This window comes from Hypanus sabinus, chromosome 10 (genome assembly GCF_030144855.1).
Source record: "Hypanus sabinus isolate sHypSab1 chromosome 10, sHypSab1.hap1, whole genome shotgun sequence".
Taxonomy (NCBI): domain Eukaryota; kingdom Metazoa; phylum Chordata; class Chondrichthyes; order Myliobatiformes; family Dasyatidae; genus Hypanus; species Hypanus sabinus.
Genome location: NC_082715.1, coordinates 117,978,762 through 117,997,704, shown reverse-complemented (window position 1 = coordinate 117,997,704; position 18,943 = coordinate 117,978,762). Strand labels below are relative to the sequence as shown.

Genomic DNA, 18,943 nt, shown 5'->3' with positions numbered 1-18,943 from the left:
AATTGTATAGATAGAGCAACTCCTAATAATGGAGATAAATAAAACTGTTTCACAGCTCTCAGTTCCAGGTCTACCCAAATTGGTTGATCATTCCTATCACCCTAATATAACCAAAAGGACATATATCGCAAATTAACAGCCCAATAATACATTCTTAGATTAGACAAAGCGAGACCGCCATCCTTTTTCAACTTTTGTAAATGACATTTACTAATTCTTGGTCTTTTCTTATCCCAAATAAAAGATAGAATAATAGAATCAATCAGATCAAAAAACTTCCTAGTCAAAAAAACAGGAATATTCTGAAATAAATATAACATTTTGGTAAAGTCATCTTTTTAACTACATGAATACGACCAACAAGTGAAAATGTAACTGGACTCCATCTACTAAATGAATACTTCATAGAGTTCACTAAAGGAGGAAAATTGGCTTTGTAAAGATCCTTATATTTTTTTAGTAATTATGACAGCTATAAATCTAAAAGAATCCGTAAATTTAAAAGGAATATTATCATATATAGAGACAGATTAATTTACAGGAAGTAATTCACTTTTACTAAAATTTCTTTTATATCCTGAAAAATCTCTAAATTTGTCAAATAATTTTAGCAAAGCAGGAATAGATTCTTCAGGCTTAGATGTATATACCAATCAATCATCAGCATAAAGAGAGATCTTGGGCATGGTCTCATTCACAAAAATCCCATGAATATTTTTGGCTTCACGAAGAGTAAAAGCAAGGGGTTCTAATATTAAGTTAAATAAGAAAGGACTTAATGGACAACCTTGTTGTCCCACGTGATAGCTGAAAAACAGGAGACCTACAGTTATTAGTGACATCAGTAGCAATAGGAGCTTTATGTATCATTTTAATCCAATTATTAAAATTAATAACAAACCAAATTTTCTTAAACATTAAATAGATATTTCCATTCAAATCGATCAAATGTTTTTACAGCATCCAAAGATACAACGCATTGTGGAGTTTTAGAAGAGGGCAAATAATTAATGCTAAATAGTCTCCGAACATTTGAAAAAGAAAAACGACCTTTTAAAAAGCCTGTTTGATCTTTAAAAATAATTTTACCCAAAATAGTCTCTAACCAATTGGCCATTATCTTTGAGAGAATCTTAGCATCAACATTCAATAATGAAATAGGTCTGTATGAGGTACAATCAGTAGGATTTTTATCCTTTTTGAGAATTAAAGAAATAGAAGTCTCATAAAAAGTAGAGGGTAAATCACTTTTCACAAAAGAATCTCTAAGTATCTCCAACATATATGGAGAAAGCAATTTTCCAAATTTTTTATGAAATTTTACAGGATAACCATCAAGTCCCAGGGCCTTAACAAATTGCATTGAAAAAATAGTTCTATGAATTTCAGATTCAGTAACTTGGGCATCAAGAGTTTTTTGATCCTCAGCAGAAATTTTAGGAAAAGCAATCTTTCATAAAAAAAATCATTCATTTCAGAAGAATCTACTGGTCATTGAGATTTATAAAGTTCAGTATAAAAATCTTGAAAAATCTTATTAATTTCATAATATTCCTGAGCCAGGGTACCATCCTTTCTACAAATTTTCAAAATTTGCCTTTTGGCTCCAGCCAATTTTAATTAAGATGCAAGTACTTTATTCTTTTTTTCTCCAAACATATAAAATTGGCTTTTTAACTTAAGGAGATAACCTACAATTGGATGAGTTAATAATAGGTTATATTGTGATTGAAGTTCCACCCTTTTTTAAAATGTCAATATTAGGGGAAGTCGCATAGATATTATCTAAATCTTTAATTTGTTTTGAAATTTTATCTAATTCTGCTTCAGTCTGTTTTTTAAGTTTAGCTGAATAAGAAATAATCTGACCACTTAAAAATGCTTTGAATGTATCCCATATAATTAATTAGGACACACCTCCTATATCATTAAAAAAAAATTCTTTTATCTGGCTTTCAATAAAACCGATAAAATCAGAGTTTTGCAATAAAGTCTGTGATACGCGCTATGAAGGACGGGCAAAAATGACATCATCAAATTCAAAGGACAAACTCAAAGGCGCATGATCAGATATAGCAATAGTGTCATATTCACAGTTTTTAACATTAGGCAAAAGGTGGGGATTAATTATAACATAATCAATTGAATATTTTTTATAGATATGAGACAAAAAGGAATATTCTGTTATCATGGTGAAAATGCCACCATAATTTGATCAACCCAAAATCGGTCAAAAAGGAGTTAATAACTGACGCAGAATGATTTGGAAGTCGCTGATTAGTTGAGCTCTTGTCAATCATAGGACTTAAACAACAGTTAATATCACCACCCATTATCAACATATATTCATTTAAATCCAGCAGTAAAGCAAATACTTTTTTAGAAAAAGGGTCATCTAAATTAGGACTATACAACTTTACCAAAACAACTTTTCTGTTACAAAACACTCCTTACACAATTAAAAATCTACCATTAGAATCTGAAGCAATATCCTCTTGAGTAAATATATTAGATTTAATAAAGGTCAATACGCCTATAGTTTTACTCTGAGAAGTAGCATGGAGCTGTAACACATTCCACCATCCAAAAAACCATTATCCAAATTATTTTAAAAATAATTTTAAAATTCTTTTTTCATTTAATAGGACGATTCCAACTACGTACATTCCAACTTATTACATTAATCTGTTTAACTGCCATCCTATAATTTTATTCTAATTTACTTTATACGTGCGCAGAACACATACCAATACGGGATTATCAAAGATGGCGGTGATGAAGAATACTACCATATAGAAAACACACATGCTCCGGAACCACCCAATGGGAAAATACACCGAACTCTAAACCCACCCACCCTCCCAAAAGCCCAAAAAAAAAGGAAAGCAAACTAAGATAGAATACAAAGCCATGGGCCGCTCAGTCGGTCTCCTCTCTCCCTCCTCCCAGCCAGTACACAAAAAAATAAAATGACCTTGCAAGAAAGACAGTAAAGTCTCAACAAAGGAGACTGTTTACATTCCATCATGTATTAAACAAAAAAAGAACCAAAATAATATAATCTCTTAGAGAGAAAAACCAGCGCCATCTTAAGTTTAGCTTTAAATCTCTAAGAAAACTTTAAATTCGGTTATAGGATGCGATAATAAAACAGATTTTAAAAAAGGTTAAAAGTATATTAACCTTTAATAATCAGATACTGCTATTGTAATATATAGAAGTGCAAATTTGACTTTCTGAAAAGCAAAAGACTTCTTGATATTATTGGAGTTTTATGGTGGGTAGAATTTGCTCCACACTCCAACTCAGTAAGCAGCAGTAATGCACCTTGTGTCGGTCTACCAACTGCCATTAAGCTTCACAAGAAGAAGTGGAGTCACCTTTTGGAGCAGATGATCAGAGAATGGGGAGTTGAGGCCTTGGTGAAAGGACTCAGGACTCATTCAGATTTTGCTGCTCATCATCGGTACTTGATTCAGTGCAGGATGGAGGTAGCTGGGGCAGTGGAATACTTCTCCTACGTGATGTGAAGTCAGGGAACCTCAGGAGTACAACTGTGGGAATTGCACGCCAGTGTAGTGCCTGACAGACAGCGTCAAGGAAGCGGAACTGGAGTTTGATGTAATCGGAATGGAAAGCTGAGAGTTTTATATCTGAGCATTTCACTGAGTGGCAGCATTCATGGTTCAGGCTGCAGATAAATGGGTGACCATCAAGAAAAATTAGGGGAGTCGGAAGTCAGTGCAGGATTCCCCTCACTAACATGCATGTCCCCTCGGATATTGTTGATAACAACAGAGGCTGGTGCAGTGGTCAAGTCTTTTGGCCCTGTAACTGGCTCTGAGGCTCAGAGGGAAAGGTCACAGTCAGACAGGAACAATACTGACATGAGACTCAGTAGTGAGTAGGACAGGCAAGAGATCCCGAAGCTGCGGAAGAGATGCTAGGATGGTGCTTTGCCTCCATGGTGACATAGTCAAGATGCCTCTCAGTGGCTGTAGAAAATTCTGGAGGAACAGGGTGACCAGCCAGAGGTGATTGTACATGTTAGCCCAAACGATAATGGGTTCAACAAGGGGTGAGGATTCTGCAGAAGGAGTATAGGGAGTTAGGTGTGAAGTTATGAAACAGGGTATTTAAGGTAGTGATCTCTAGATAACTAGTGGTATCATATACTAGCAAAGGACAGAAATAGGAAGATAGCCCAGCTAAACTTGTGGTGGAGGAACTGGTGCGGGGGACAGTGATTCCAGTTCTTGGATTACCGGGAACTCTACGGGTTGCAGACACAACCTGTAGAAGTCAAAAGGTTGCACCTGAATCAAAGCGGCACCAATATCCTTGCAGGGAAATTCGTTAACGCTACTCGGGGGAGGATTTAAGTTTTATTGGTGAGGGGGGAAGCTGTTGAACTACAAGTAGGAGCAAGTCATGGGATGAAGCAGAGCCAGTGAGAGCAAGTTCAATCATTGAGAAAGGCAGGGAAAGGAATACTGACTGCGATTTACAGTATTTCACTTCTGGAGGTTGAACAGGTAAGGGATGATGTCAGGACATGGATTGGTTCTCAGGGCTGGCACATTAACAATGGTAACAGCAACATAGCTGGGACAAGGCCGGACTGGCAGCTCAGTATTCAGTATACAGATGTGACTGGAGTACCAGTAAGGGGGAAAGCACTGTAACCTTTTTGAAAAAGGAGGACTACAGTGTACTTAAAGATAACATTAATGGGATTATGCAGTGAAATCACATGGGTAGAACTCAAAAACACTCTTGTAGAACTGTATTATAGTTGGCGGAATAACAACACAGGTTCATATTTAAGGACTCTTTACAATTCTTGTTCGCAGTATATTTTGATTGCACAGTTTGTCTTTTTTTACATTGGTTCTTTGTTGATCTTTGTCTGTTTATGCCTAATTTTTGATAAGTTCTATTGTATTTCTTTTTCCTGTAAATGCTGCAAGAAAATGAATCTCAAGGGGACACGTGCCTACATACCTTGAATGTAAATTTACTTTGTAGTTGGAACTTTGAACTAATTTCCGGATACTGATGAGAAAGGATAGGACAGGTCCACAGGTTAAGATACGAAACTGCATCTGGGCAAGTTTTGGGTGAATTAGACAGGATCCAGCAGATGTCAATTCAGTGTCCCAGTTTGAAGAGAAAGGAATGAATGGCAAATGGGAGCTTTTCAATGTAGATCATATTATGTGAGTACAGGGTCTGACATCATCATTCCCATTACCTTTTTGAAAGCCACCTCACAAATCTCTGTCCATTACCAATTCTTCCCAATCTGTAGTAATGAGTTCAAGGGGTGAAGCACAGTAGACAGGTTTGGCAGGAACCTGTTACAGCATTTGACAAATCCTGAAAAAGATTGCAACTGTGATATGTCCTTTGGTCTTAGAGCATCCACCCTGCTTGAATTTTCATAGCACATTTGTGTAATACTTGAGCATCAAAGTTGTGACCACAGTAACTGATACTTGGTTTAAAGGATTCACATCTGTTACAATGTGCTCTGAGCCCATAATCTTCTAATATTTTTAACACAGTCTTAAGAGTTTCAAGATGTTTCTTGTCCTCCTCACTGGTAACAATGAAGTCATCCAGGTAACACTTAGTGCCTGAGCAGCCTTTCAGCACCTGGTCCAAAGCTTTCTGCCAGAGTGTAGATGCAGATGCTACTCCACAAATTAGCCTACTATTGCAATAAAGCCCTTTGTGAGTATTTATGGCAGGGAACACTTTGGACTCTTCTTGTATCTCCATCTGTAGGTAGCCTTAGCTAAGTCCACTTTGCTGAAGTGTTTCTCTCCAGAAAGGTTTGCAAAGGTATCCTTTAACCTGGGCAGAAGTTAGTGATCTGCCTTCAGTACTGGATTGCCGGTGACCTTAACATCACCACAGACCCATTCTTTGTGGTTACTGGGACAACTGGCATTGCCCATGAGCTCCAATCAGCGTTGGAAAGAATTTCTTCAGCCTCCATGGAATCAAGCTCACTTGCTACTTTATCGCAGATGATATAACGAACCAAATGGGCTTTGTAAAATGTGGGTGTGGCATTTTCATTTCACATTATTTTACCCTTGATATGCTTGGGTACTTGGGGATGTGGGATGGATCTCCAATCAAGTTGTAGTTGTCGCAGCCAATCACAACCCCACAATGCTGGTCCTCCTGATTTTTCACATATAAACCCAATGTAGCTTGTTGCTTGTTGTATTTCACTGTAAAAATGTCATTCCCCCAGGAGTTTTATCGTAAGTTCTTAGTTTGGTATCTGCAGACTTGAGTTTAGTTTCTTTGAAATGCCACTTCAACTCATTTTGTGGAATAACTGAAACAGCCGAGCCAGTGTCCAATTCCATTTTAATTAACTTGCCTTTCACATCTGTTGTAAGCTACCCGATCCTGTGTTACTCTCATCGTTATCAAATTTTTCATCAGCAGCATGCAGATCATTGCTCTGTTTTGAACTGCAACTTGACTTCTAACTGTTGTTTTTCCCCATGCAGTCCATTTGTTTTTATCTGTCTAAGTAACTCTTTCTAGGTGTCCTACTTTGCATTTTCTGCAAGTTTCATCTTTCAGCCTGTATTGGTCTAGCGTATGTGAGCCCCTGCCACAACAGTAACACAATTTGTTTGGCCAAGATGGCTTCTGTTTAGCCGTGGCAATATTTTTCACACTCACTTTCATTCCTGACTCCATCTGAGTTGCGTCTCTGTCTGCAGTTTCCATTGAGACAGCAATTTCAACAGCTCTTTTAAATGTGAGCAGTTACGAGCTATTTTTGAATGCTTTCTTGTAAGAATCTACAAACTAAACAATCTCTCAGTGCATCAGTGAGCCTTTCACTGAACTGATAATGCTTGGACATTCTCTTCAATTCAGCCACATGAGGTGAAATGGATACTTTTTTTTGATTCCATTGATTCCAGAAGACCAACAAGATTCAGGTAGGTTACTGAGCTGAACAGTCTTAGGTGTGCCCAGGAAGGAGTCCTGACACAATAAATAGACAGGCTGACTAGAGGCTGTGCTGGATCTGCTGCTAGTTAACAAACCAGTTCAGGTGAGAGATCTGTCCGTGAGAGAGTACTTTAGAGACATCAACCACAACTCCCTGACTTTTACCACAACAGACAGAAGGGGAATTTTGATGCTATTGGGCGGGAACTTGAAAGTGTAAACTGGAAACAGATGTCCTTTGGGAAATGCACAACAAAAATGTGGTGGTTGTCTACGAAGAACTTTCATAGTGTTCTGGGTAGGTTTGTCCCACTGAGGCAGGGAAGGATGCTAGGTTGAAGAAACTATAGTTGATAAGAGATGTAGCAGAGGAAGAAGGAATCTTATATAATGTTTGAAAGCAAGGAACAAACAGAACATTAAAGAATTACAAGGTAGCCAGTGAGGAACTGGAGAATGGACTTAGGAGAGCTAGAAGGGAACATGAGAAGGCCTTGGCAAGTAGGATTAAGGAAAACCATTCTATATGTTTTGATGAACAGGAGGATGGCAAGAGTGAGGGTAGGAACTGATCAAGGAAAATAGAGGTAACATATACCTGGGTTTGGAGTGGGAAAGGAAAGTCCATAATGTATAGTTTGCTTCAGTATTCACCAGAGAGAGGGACCTTGCCATTTGTGAGGACGGTGCCAAACAGGCTGATATGCTTGAACGTGTTGATGCTAAGAAAGGCTAAGCTGGAACTTCTGAAAAACATTACAATAGATAGGTCCTCTGGGATCAGATGGGATATTCCCCAGGTTACCATGGAAAGTGGAGGAGGAGTTATGGTATTTGCATCCCCAATAGCCACAGAAGTTGTACCGGATGACTGGAAGGTGGTAAATGTTATTCCTTTGTTCAAGTAGGGGACACCCTGGGATTTATGGGTCAGTGAGTCTTACTTCAGTGTAGGGCAAATGATTGGGGAAGATTCTTAGAGACAGGATGTAGGAGCAGTGGAGGCTGAATAGGCACCTGCACAAGTTATTAATTATGACAGGCATAGGGAGGGTAGATAGTTGGCATATTTTTCATTGGATCGAAATGCATTTGAAACTATATTTTCTGGATGCAAAGGCCAGGGTGTCAGGACCGGAGGCAAGAGTCGGGCTGGCTCTAATCACCACTCCACAATGTTTACTCGCTCTGTGCTGCACTGAGGTTAAGGCTGTGACCTGCTCCAGCTACTCCGGACTTCATGTCTGTGGGCTCCGCGGTACTTTTTCCCCTCTGTCCTGAACTGAGGTTGAGACCTTGGCCTACTCTGGCTACGCCACACTGCGTGTCTGTGGGCTCTGATACGCTGACTTGTCTCTGCGCTGAATAGAAGCTAAGACCGTGGAATGCTTGGTTTCCCTGTCTGAGGACTCACTTTCATTCTAACTGCCATTTGCTTATTTTTATTGTATGTCCAAACAATAGTTTCCTCTCTGCACATTGTGTATTTGATGGTCTGTTTTTTAATGGGTAATTTTGGGTGTCTTTGTTTTGTAGTTGCCTGTAAGGAGACAAATCTCAAGATTGTATAATCTGTACATACTTTGATGATAAACGCACCTTAAACTTTTAAGGTGAGGGGTAAAGTTCACGGGACTATGCAGAGCAAGAGTGTTGGGTGCCTGGGATGTGCTGTCAGCAGTGCTGCATAAGGCAGCTATAATAGAGATGTGTAAAAGGTGGGCATATGAACTTGCAGAGAATGGAAGGAAATGGATCACGTGCAGATCGAAGGGATTATGAGTCATTAGTTTAATTGGTTTGGCACAGGATCATGGGCCAAAGGACCTGTTACTGTGTTGCACCATTCTATGTTCTAATGTTCTTCTTTATCCAAGTTGTCTGTAAAGTGTGGGGAATTCCAGTTTCCCAGAATCACATCAGTCAGACAAGCACCAACACCATTCCCCACACAAGTCCAACAGCAGCCTCACCCAGCTGTGAATTGAATGGAATGCGATTAAGGTTAGAATTCAAATAATAAAAATATACGTACTGCCTTTACCGTTTCAGACTCTTTGAGAAAGTTTAGAACTGTTTAAGTCTGTCAAGGCATGAAAGATCCTTTATATTGCTCTTTTTTTTAAATTTAATTTTCCCCTTCTAAAGAATTTCAAATTGCACTTCAGGCAATTCGGCCCAATGAGATTTTTACATCTGTCCCAGCAATCCATCGTTCCCATTCTCCCACTCACTTTCCAATAACCCATTCTCTTTTACATCCCCATCCATAACTCCTCCTGATTCTCCTGTTATCCACCTGGACGGGCCAATTACACAACTAACCAAAGTATTTTTGTGGTATGGGAAGAAACCATGGATCCAGAGAAATTGCATACTGTCCTTGCAATTTACACTCAGGCAGCACTGGAGGTCAGAACTGAACCTGGGTCATTGCAGCTACAAGACATCAATATGATGTATGGCTGGCCTCAGCGTTAGGCACACGTGAGCAATCACTAACTGTCCATCCTGTTCCTCTCTCAGGTTTCTGCCACCTACAGGAAAAGATTAGTTTGCCATGAGTGGAATCTTATAGCTAAACCTATAAATCCAGTCACAATCTGTGGATTCACAGCTAGATTGGCCCTGAGATAAACAGAGCAGGAAAACAGGACAGTTGACAAATAAATCTTGTGTTAAATTGAAGCATTAGCAGTAATTAACACAACCAACTAAATTGATTGAGAGAGGAAGGTGGCAATGGGTTTGCAGGAAAGTCCTTGCTTTTTCTCATTTGCACTATTTGTTCTTTTTTCACATGTTACGTTTTTGCCATTTTCTTAAATGGGTTCCATGGCATTTCTTTGTTTTGTGACAACCTGCAAAAGGATAAATCTCAGATTACACATACTTTGATATTAAATATACTTTGAACTTTGAACTCTGAAGACTGAGTTGTTCACTTTGGACCACAAAAAAATGCTTGGGATTATGCTGTAAATAAAAGTTCATCATCGGATAAACTGATGATGCGGGCTATTCAAAAGCAACACGAGTAAATCTGCAAATGCTGGAAATAAATGAAAACACAAAATGCTGGCAGAACTCAGCAGGCCAGACAGCATCTATGGTAGTCTACCTCCTCCCATAGATGCCGTCTGGCCTGCTGAGTTCTGCCAGCATTTTGTGTTTTTATTTTTATGCTGGCTATTCTCTGGCCAGGACTTGGGATCTGAACCATAACTAGAGTGAAAACAAAGGAAAGCTCTACCCTGGCTTCAGTTATGGTGTGGTTTATTCTGAAGTTGAAGTTGTCTGTCTCACTGGGGATCACAAGGTAAAAACATTGGAACAGGAGTGAACCTCTCAAGCCCTTGAACCTGCTTTACTTTTTAATAAAATCACGTCTAATCTGATTAAAACCTCCGCATTCCTGTCTCCTAGTTTTATAACCTCTTGCTTATCAAACATCCACCTATATTTGCCTTAAAAAATTCAAAGACTTAACTTCCACTGCATTTTAGAGAAGAGTTCCAAACTTACACAATCCTGTGAGAGAAAATATTTTGCTCTTTTGTCTAAAAGAATAAAACCATGTCATAGGAGCAGAATTAGGCCACTCATCATATTGAGTATGCTCTACCATTATCTACCATTTTAAGAGCAATTATTAGCTATATTGTTTTAGAAAAGTGACCCTTAGAATCACCCAGAGGCGGAAACATCCTCTCCACATCCACTCCATTAAGAAGTTCAGAATTAGACAAGTCTGCTCTCACTCTTCTAAATTCAGGTTCAAGTTTATTATCATCTGATTGTACATAGATACAATCAAATGAAACAACATTCCTACGGACCATGGTGCACCCACAAAGCATATATCACACAGCACATAAACCAAAATATTACCATAAATCAGTTAATAAAATATAATTCATGGGGTGTTCTGAGTGTTCTGGTCTTTTCCCACATATCAAGCATTGACAGGTTCTTTGTCCCTAGTATATAAGTGAGTGCAGAATTTGGGAGAAGTTGATGAGAGTAGATCAGAGGATAAACTAATGAGAAAGTGGGATTGCTCTTTGAGCGAGCAAAGGGTCAAAGGGTCCCGTTCCATGTCATGTGGAAACATGGGTGGCATTCCTTTAGCTGTGAATCACATGGACTAGTGTTTAATCAGTCCTGTACCTCTGCTCCTTGGCAACATGTGAAGCAGCTTTCTGGCAAGTTCAACTAACCCTTTGTCACTCAGAGTACTTTGATTTCAGGATCTCCGCACTGACGTTGTCTTGGATGTCAGCATGAGCCTGAACCAGGCGTTGGACATTGGGCAGGTGAGCTTCCTTTGCTGCGCAAGGAATAAGTGCCCTGGTGTTAACAGGAGTGGTGGGGAAAGACGGCCGGGATTCCTGCATCTCAGCATGTCGAAGGTCAGCTTACAGCCAATGAGCTACTTCACAATGTGGTACTGCTTCTGTAAAATAGTGAGAGTTAACAATCATGGTCTCATCTGACTCTTGGAATTCACTTTGCACCTAAATTAAGCCCTGTAGGAAGGCACCGAGTTCAGTTCTGTTATATATTCTGAGTCAGACATTCAGGCTCAAATTAGGTCAGGTCAGGGCAAATATGCTGGATTAGATGGACTGAATAGCCTTTCTCTGGGAATACAGTATATTCAGTAACCCCTTGAAATGCCTGCAGGCATAGCTGTGAGCAGTGAACTTGCACCTATTCAGTGTTTGGTTGACTATAGACATTAAGCCAAGGGACTTGGGTACGTGGTGACCTGTATGTACTCTGATAGTAAATTTTACTTTGAACTTTGACCTTTGAACATTGGGATGAGATCAGCTTGGCCTGTCTGAGGTTGGGTTTGAATTTTACACCCAGGAACTGGGATGTGCGCTCCCGCTGGCCACCCCTATCCAGCCACCTATCAATTCTAGGAAAGCTCCTTAAGAGATATATAAACCCTGGATAGCAGAATTCGAGATCACCTGACCACCTTGAAGAATGAACACAGGATCAACCAGTGAAGGTAGATAGTTTAACATCTCCCTTGTTAAATCAAATGGGGGGAAGATGAAGTGTTAAAGGCCAGTTTACTGGTAGTTGGCTGAACTGATTCTCTTTTCTTTCCTTTCCCTTCTTTCTCTCTTTCTCATTCTCTCTCCCTCTCCCTCATTCAATTTCTCATCCATTGGTGTTTTTCCTTATTCTCTCACTTTGTCTTTTTCTTTCTCCCTCTTCCCTCTGGTGCAGGTGGAAGGAGGTTTTGCACAGGGCCTCATCATCTTCACTTTGGATGAGTTATGGTATTCATCGGATGGAGTTCTGTACACCTGGAATCCAGTCACCTACAAGATCCAAATGACTCGAGAAATTCCAGCAAAGTTCAACATATCCCTCCTTTGAGATGCTGCAAACAAGAAAGCTATTTACTCTTCAAGTCTTTATTTTGTTGCTTAATTGTTAGAATGGGCCTGTTCTCAGCTACATAAATTGCTTGAGTACGTTACGCACAAGCAGCAGATTACGTTGAGGGAGCTGACGTTGCAGAGATTAGTTTATTGGACTTGGGAGGCTTTAACCATGGTCTAATTGCTTGGAGTCAGAGCAGGAACTTTAAAAAAGACCAATTTCGTTGACTGGTTCATTATAGAGAATTTTCTTCCAATAAAAAGAGGTTACAGTTGAGTGGAGTCACCTTCACAATTGATCTCAAGTTATGTGGTAAAAGTCTTAAAGAAGAGTTAGTGGTAATGTTTCTAGGTATGTGGATAGACACAAGGTTAACGTGAAAGATGCATGTGAATAAAATCCTAGAGAAGTGTGAAAAAGCCCCTAGTGTGCTCAGGTGTTTAGTTGGGTGTGATTGGCGTGCAAGTAGGAGGTCCATCTACATTGCCAAATGACTTTGATTATGGATGTGTCGCTTATGGGTTAACATCACCAGCAGTCTTAAAGCCCCTAGATAAAGTTCAAGCTCAAACATTGATATTATGTTGTTGTGCTATTAAATCACCCAGATTTTCAACATTACTGGTAGAAATGGGTGAAGTACCTTCAAACCTACACAGTTTCAGTTAGCAATGGTTTATTCGTTTAATTAAGAGGACATAAAGTTGGTCATCTAATATTGATAATATTAGTAGGGTGTTGGGAGCACTGTATTCATAAGGTCTTCAATTTTGGATGGATGGGAAATGAATGGGCAGAAAATCTTGTGTTGGTTAATGTGGAATATGATTCCTGTGTACCCCATTCTGTCACCTCTCCATGGTATTAACCTTTGCCTGTGGTTGATTTGGGCCTTCAGGGAAAAATCAAGATGAGGAGTGATTGCTTATTCATAACACAGGAAGTCTGGCAATATTACAAGCCAGATATTATGGATTCTTACATATCTACACAGAAGCTTCATAGGATCCAGTGACAGGTCGTTCTGGAGTTTCTGTTTGTGTTCCGAAGTTTCAGTTGACTATTAAGAAACATCTATCAGATGAAATATCACCATTCATGTCTGAGGTGGTTGCTATCATTTTAGCCTTGGAATGGGTCGAAGAAGTATGCTTTGATTATGTACTTCTGTGCTCTGGTTTGATCTCAGACTTGACAGCTATTGAGATGGGCATTTCAAATTGTAGGCCAGACATTCATCTTGAGATTGGACAGCCATTGAGGCTGCAGGGTCTAGGCTTGTGTATACATATCATACGGGCTCCTGTCCATGTTGGGGTTGAAGGAAATGAGGTGACAGACACTCTTGCCAAGCAATCACTTAAAATAAAGGCTATAAAAATAGTGGTGCCTTTGCATAAAGGAGAGGTAAAAGCCATAATTAATAAATTCTATTCAATAACTGTGGCAACAAAGTTAGGATAAGGAAAAGAAAGAATGGGATTTATATAAAATCAGAGGATGGTAAGAACTCAACTGGGAGATGGGTTTAAAAGGAGGGAGAAAGTTATACTTACATGTTTAAGTACTGGACATACCAGGTTAAATAATTCCATGATCAGCATTAATATGCATGTTACAGGCATTTGTGGGAAGTGCACTTGTCAAGAAAAGGTGCAGCCGATATTGTTTGAGTGCAGATCCTATGAGGTGCAAAGGAAACTTCTAATTCCTAAATTGAGATCTTTGGGACAGACACAGTTTAACATTAAAAGTTTGTTAGGATATCACTGCCATTGTAATGTATAGAAGTGCAAATTTGACTTTCTGAAAAGCAAAAGACTTCTTGATATTATTGGAGTTTTATGGTGGGTAGAATTTGCTCCACACTCCAACTCAGTAAGCGGCAGTAATGCACCTTGTGTTGGTCTACCAACTGCCATTAAACTTTACAAGAAGAAGTGGAGTCACCTTTTGGAGCAGATGATCAGAGAATGGGGAGTTGAGGCCTTGGTGAAAGGACTCAGGTCTCATTCAGTTTTTGCTGCTCATCATCGGTACTTGATTCAGTGCAGGCTGGAGGTAGCTAGGGCAGTGGAATACCTCTCCTACGTGATGTGAAGTCAGGGAACCTCATGAGTACACCTGTGGGAATTGCACACCAGTGTAGTGCCTGACAGACAGTGTCAAGGAAGTGGAACTGGAGTTTGATGTAATCGGAACGGAAAGCTGAGAGTTTTACATCTGAGCATTTCACTGAGTGGCAGCATTCATGGTTCAGGCTTCAGATAAATGGGTGACCATCAAGAAAAATTAGGGGAGTCGGAAGTCAGTGCAGGATTCCCCTCACTAACATGCATGTCCCCTCGGATATTGTTGATAACAACAGAGGCTGGTGCAGTGGTCGTCTTTTGGCACTGTAACTGGCTCTGAGGCTCAGAGGGAAAGGTCACAGTCAGACAGGAACAATACTGACATGAGACTCAGTAGTGAGTAGGACAGGCAAGAGATCCTGAAGCTGCGGAAGAGATGCTAGGATGGTGCTTTGCCTCCATGGTGACATAGTCAAGATGCCTCTAAGTGGCTGTAGAAAATTCTGGAGGAATAGGGTGAGCAGCCAGAGGTGTTTGTACATGTTAGCCCAAATGATAATTAGTTCAACAAGGGGTGAGGATTCTGAAGAAGGAGTATAGGGAGTTAGGTGTGAAGTTATGAAACAGGGTATTTAAGGTAGTGATCTCTAGATAACGACTGGTATCATGTACTAGCAAAGGACAGAAATAGGAAGATATGCCAGCTAAACTTGTGGTGGAGAATCTGGTGCAGGGGGCAGTGATTCCGGTTCTTGGCTTACCGGGAACTCTACAGGGTGCAGCCACAACCTGTAGAAGTCAAAAGGTTGCACCTGAATCAAAGCGGCACCAATATCCTTGCGGGGAAATTCATTAACGCTACTCGGGGAGAGGATTTAAGTTTTATTGGTGAGGGGGGAAGCCGTTCAACTACAAGTAGGAGCAAGTCATGGGATGAAGCAGAGCCAGTGAGAGCAAGTTCAGTCATTGAGAAAGGCAGGGAAAGGAATACTGACTGCAATTTACAGTATTTCACTTCTGGAGGTTCAACAGGTAAGGGATGATGTCAGGACATGGATTGGTTCTCAGGGCTGGCATGTTAACAATGGTAACAGCAACATAGCTGGGACAAGGCCGGACTGGCAGCTCAGTATACAGATGTGACAGGAGTACCAGTAAGGGGGAAAGCACTGTAACCCTTTTGAAAAAGGAGGACAGCAGGGTACTTAAAGATAGCATTAATGAAATTATGCAGTGAAATCACATGGGTAGAACTTAGAAAAACTCTTGTAGAACTGTATTATAGTTGGAGGAATAATAAGTTTTGTTAGTGGGGGATTTAACTTTTACTGGACTAACTCCACAGCTGAGGACCTGGGTGGGAAGGAATCTGAAAAGTGTAGATGAAAGTTTGAGTCAGTATGCTGAGGACCCTACTTAGGAGAGTGATAAACTATATCTCCTCCTGTTGAATAAGTCAGGGTAGGTAACTGAAGTGGCAGTCAGGGTGACCTTAGCTTGAGTAACTATAATTCTATTACAATTACAAAACCTCTCACACAAAATCAGCAAAACTAACAAAGTAATTATTGAGTACAGGTGAAAGAAACTGGAGGTCCATGAGCCAGTCTTCATTAGGGCAACAGAGGTACAGAGGGTCAGTACTTCTATATTCCTTGTTAACATATCAGAGAATCTGACCTGGGACCAGCAAGTAAGAGGTCTCACCAAAGTTATGACAAATACCGCTACCTTCTCAGAAGTTTGTGTAGATTTGGCAGGTCACCAAAATCTTTATCAAACAGCTACAGATGCAGAGTGAAAATTACCCAAACTGGTTGCATCATGACCTGGTATGAAAACAGCAATTGAAAAGGTGGGCACAGCCCTATCCATCACAGACAAAGCCCTCCCAACCATTAATTACATTGATGCGGAGTGACGCCATGAGAAAGCAGTATCCATCATCAAAGAAACGGCCCACCTACCCCCACCATCCGGACCATGCCCTCTTCTCTTCTGAACCTAAGGTCCAGAAGCCTTAGGTCCCACACCATCAGGTTCAGAATCAGTTATCACCCTACAACCATCAGTCTGTGGATAACTTCAATCACCATGACTGAACTGATTCTACAACACAGGTTCATATTTAAGAACTCTTTACAATTCTTGTTCACAGTATATTTTGATTGCACAGTTTGTCTTTTTTTACATTGGTTCTTTGTTGCTCTTTGTCTGTTTATGCCTAATTTTTGATAAGTTCTATTGTATTTCTTTTTCCTGTAAATGCTGCAAGAAAATGAATCTCAAGGGGACACGTGCCTACATACCTTGACAATAAAATTACTTTGTAGTTGGAACTTTGAACTAGTTTCCGGATAGTGATGAGAAACGATAGGACAGGTCCACAGGTTAAGATACGAAACTGCGGCTGGGCTAGTTTTGGGTGAATTAGACAGGATCTAGCAGTTGTCAATCCAGTGACCCAGGTTGAAGAGAAAGGAATGAATGGCAAATGGGAGCTTTTCAAAGTGTGGTATCAAGAATCCAGGGGCACAGGTTCATGTTAGGATGAAGGGAAAGCCTGGCAGACTTAGAGAACATTGGCTGAGAGATAAGAGAGATGGTTAAGAAAAAGGTGGCATACTTTTGATTAGGATGTCAGGGAGGAGTGTATCCTTTGACTATAAAACTAAGAGTACTTTAAGGGGGAAATTGGGACGATTGGGATCTTAATTTTTCACTTTATGCAGTGATTTACTATTTTTAAATGACATCTGTTCATTACATACATGAGGTCACTTCTCAGAACTCTCTGTGGTGTGCAGTGACCTGTGTATTGCCTGGGAATCTCCACAGCACCTTACACAATTTTCCATTTGTGACATCATGTCAGTGCTCAGAAAATAATTCAGATTTCGGAAGTTTTCGGGTTTTGGAATTTCAGCTAAGGGGTACTCAGCCTGTATTTGCTTCAATATTAGCCACTGGAAACTGGACGGTGGCTAATATCATTAAATTTTTAAAGAGTAGCAGCAAAGACAAGCCACAGAACTAGAGACTAGTCAGCCTGACATCAGTAGTAGAGAAATTACTGGGGGGAATTCTGAGTTACAGGATCTACCAGCATCGGGATAGGCAGTCTGATTAGCAGGAGACAGCATGGCTTTGTGTGTGGAAAGTAACCAAACCAGTAACATACATACATACATCAATAAATAAATAAATGGGCGATTCAATGAATGGATGGATGAAAGAATAAATAAATAAATACTTAAATAGGTACATGGATGACTGAAAAATTAAGGTTCCTGTAGGAGGTAAGGGTTAGATTAATTATACAGTGGGATAAAAAATCAATATAACATCTTGGGCTGAATGGCCTGTATTGTGCTCTACTGTTTGATGTTCTAAATCTTGGAGACACAGATTCAGAGTGAGAGGGGAATGATTTGGAAGAGACCTGAGGGGCACCATTGTGCAGAAGGTGCTGAGAAAATGAAACAAGCTGTCAGAGGAAATGGTTGAGGCAGGAACAATAGTCTTAGATTCCTCCATCTTCTCAATGTCATGTTTAAATGCTTCTGTTAGGTTGTTATCACATCGGCTTCCACCACCACTCCTAGTCACAAGTTCCAGGGATGTACCACTCCTTGTAAAAGTAATGCTTGACTTTAAATATTCCTCCTCTCACATTAAGGCTGTGGCATCTATTCCATTTTCCCATCCTGGGAAACTACTCATAATATTTAGTGAATATACACTCAGTGGCCACTTTATTAGGTGCCTTATAACTCACAAATATATATCACCAACAATGGAGGTCGAGCACTGATCCTTGTGGAACAGACTTTGTGTCAGAATAACACCCCTCTACTTCGACCCTCTGGTTCCTGTGTCCAAGCTCATTATGAATCCAATATACCAATCCCATGTGCTTGATGTTCTCAATCAGTCTACAAGAGCAATCTTGTTCAATGCTTTGCTAAAGTCCATGTAGACAACATCCACAGCCTAGGCTATCAGTCCTCAAAAATCTCAATCAGATTTGTGAAATGTGACCTGCCCATACAAAGCCACACTAACTGTCCCTAACTAGTCCACGCTTTTCAAATGTAAACAAATTCTATTCTGAAGAACAGGGTCTGGTGAAGGGATCTAAAAGATGTACAGTAGAAAGCTACAATGGGCAGTGTGAATGATAATGGGGTCTATTTCAAAGGATTGGTAACATGGATGATGTCACCCTAGGCTGCAACTCTGAATAGTGTTTGAGTGATCAGTGCACGTGATTGTCTACGCCGGGTTGTGGGGCAAGAGTAGGATCTGTTAAAGGGGTTTGTAACATGATTAATTACTTTGGGCTGGTGGACATGCATGGAAGTTGTTAGAGGGATCAGTGTAAGTGATTCAGAGTTGTGGGCTGTGAATGGAGATTTCCAGTGGATCAGTGTAGGTGATTCACTCTGCTGATCTGTGGTGTTTATTGCTGCCTG

At 40.1% G+C, this 18,943-nt stretch overlaps 1 protein-coding gene across 1 annotated transcript in view; it reads left to right on the top strand.

The window, feature by feature from the left end:
* Positions 1 to 18,943, top strand: part of LOC132401028 (uncharacterized) — a 90,828-nt gene that overhangs the window by 14,698 nt on the left and 57,187 nt on the right. The gene's annotated exons all lie outside the window — the stretch shown is intronic.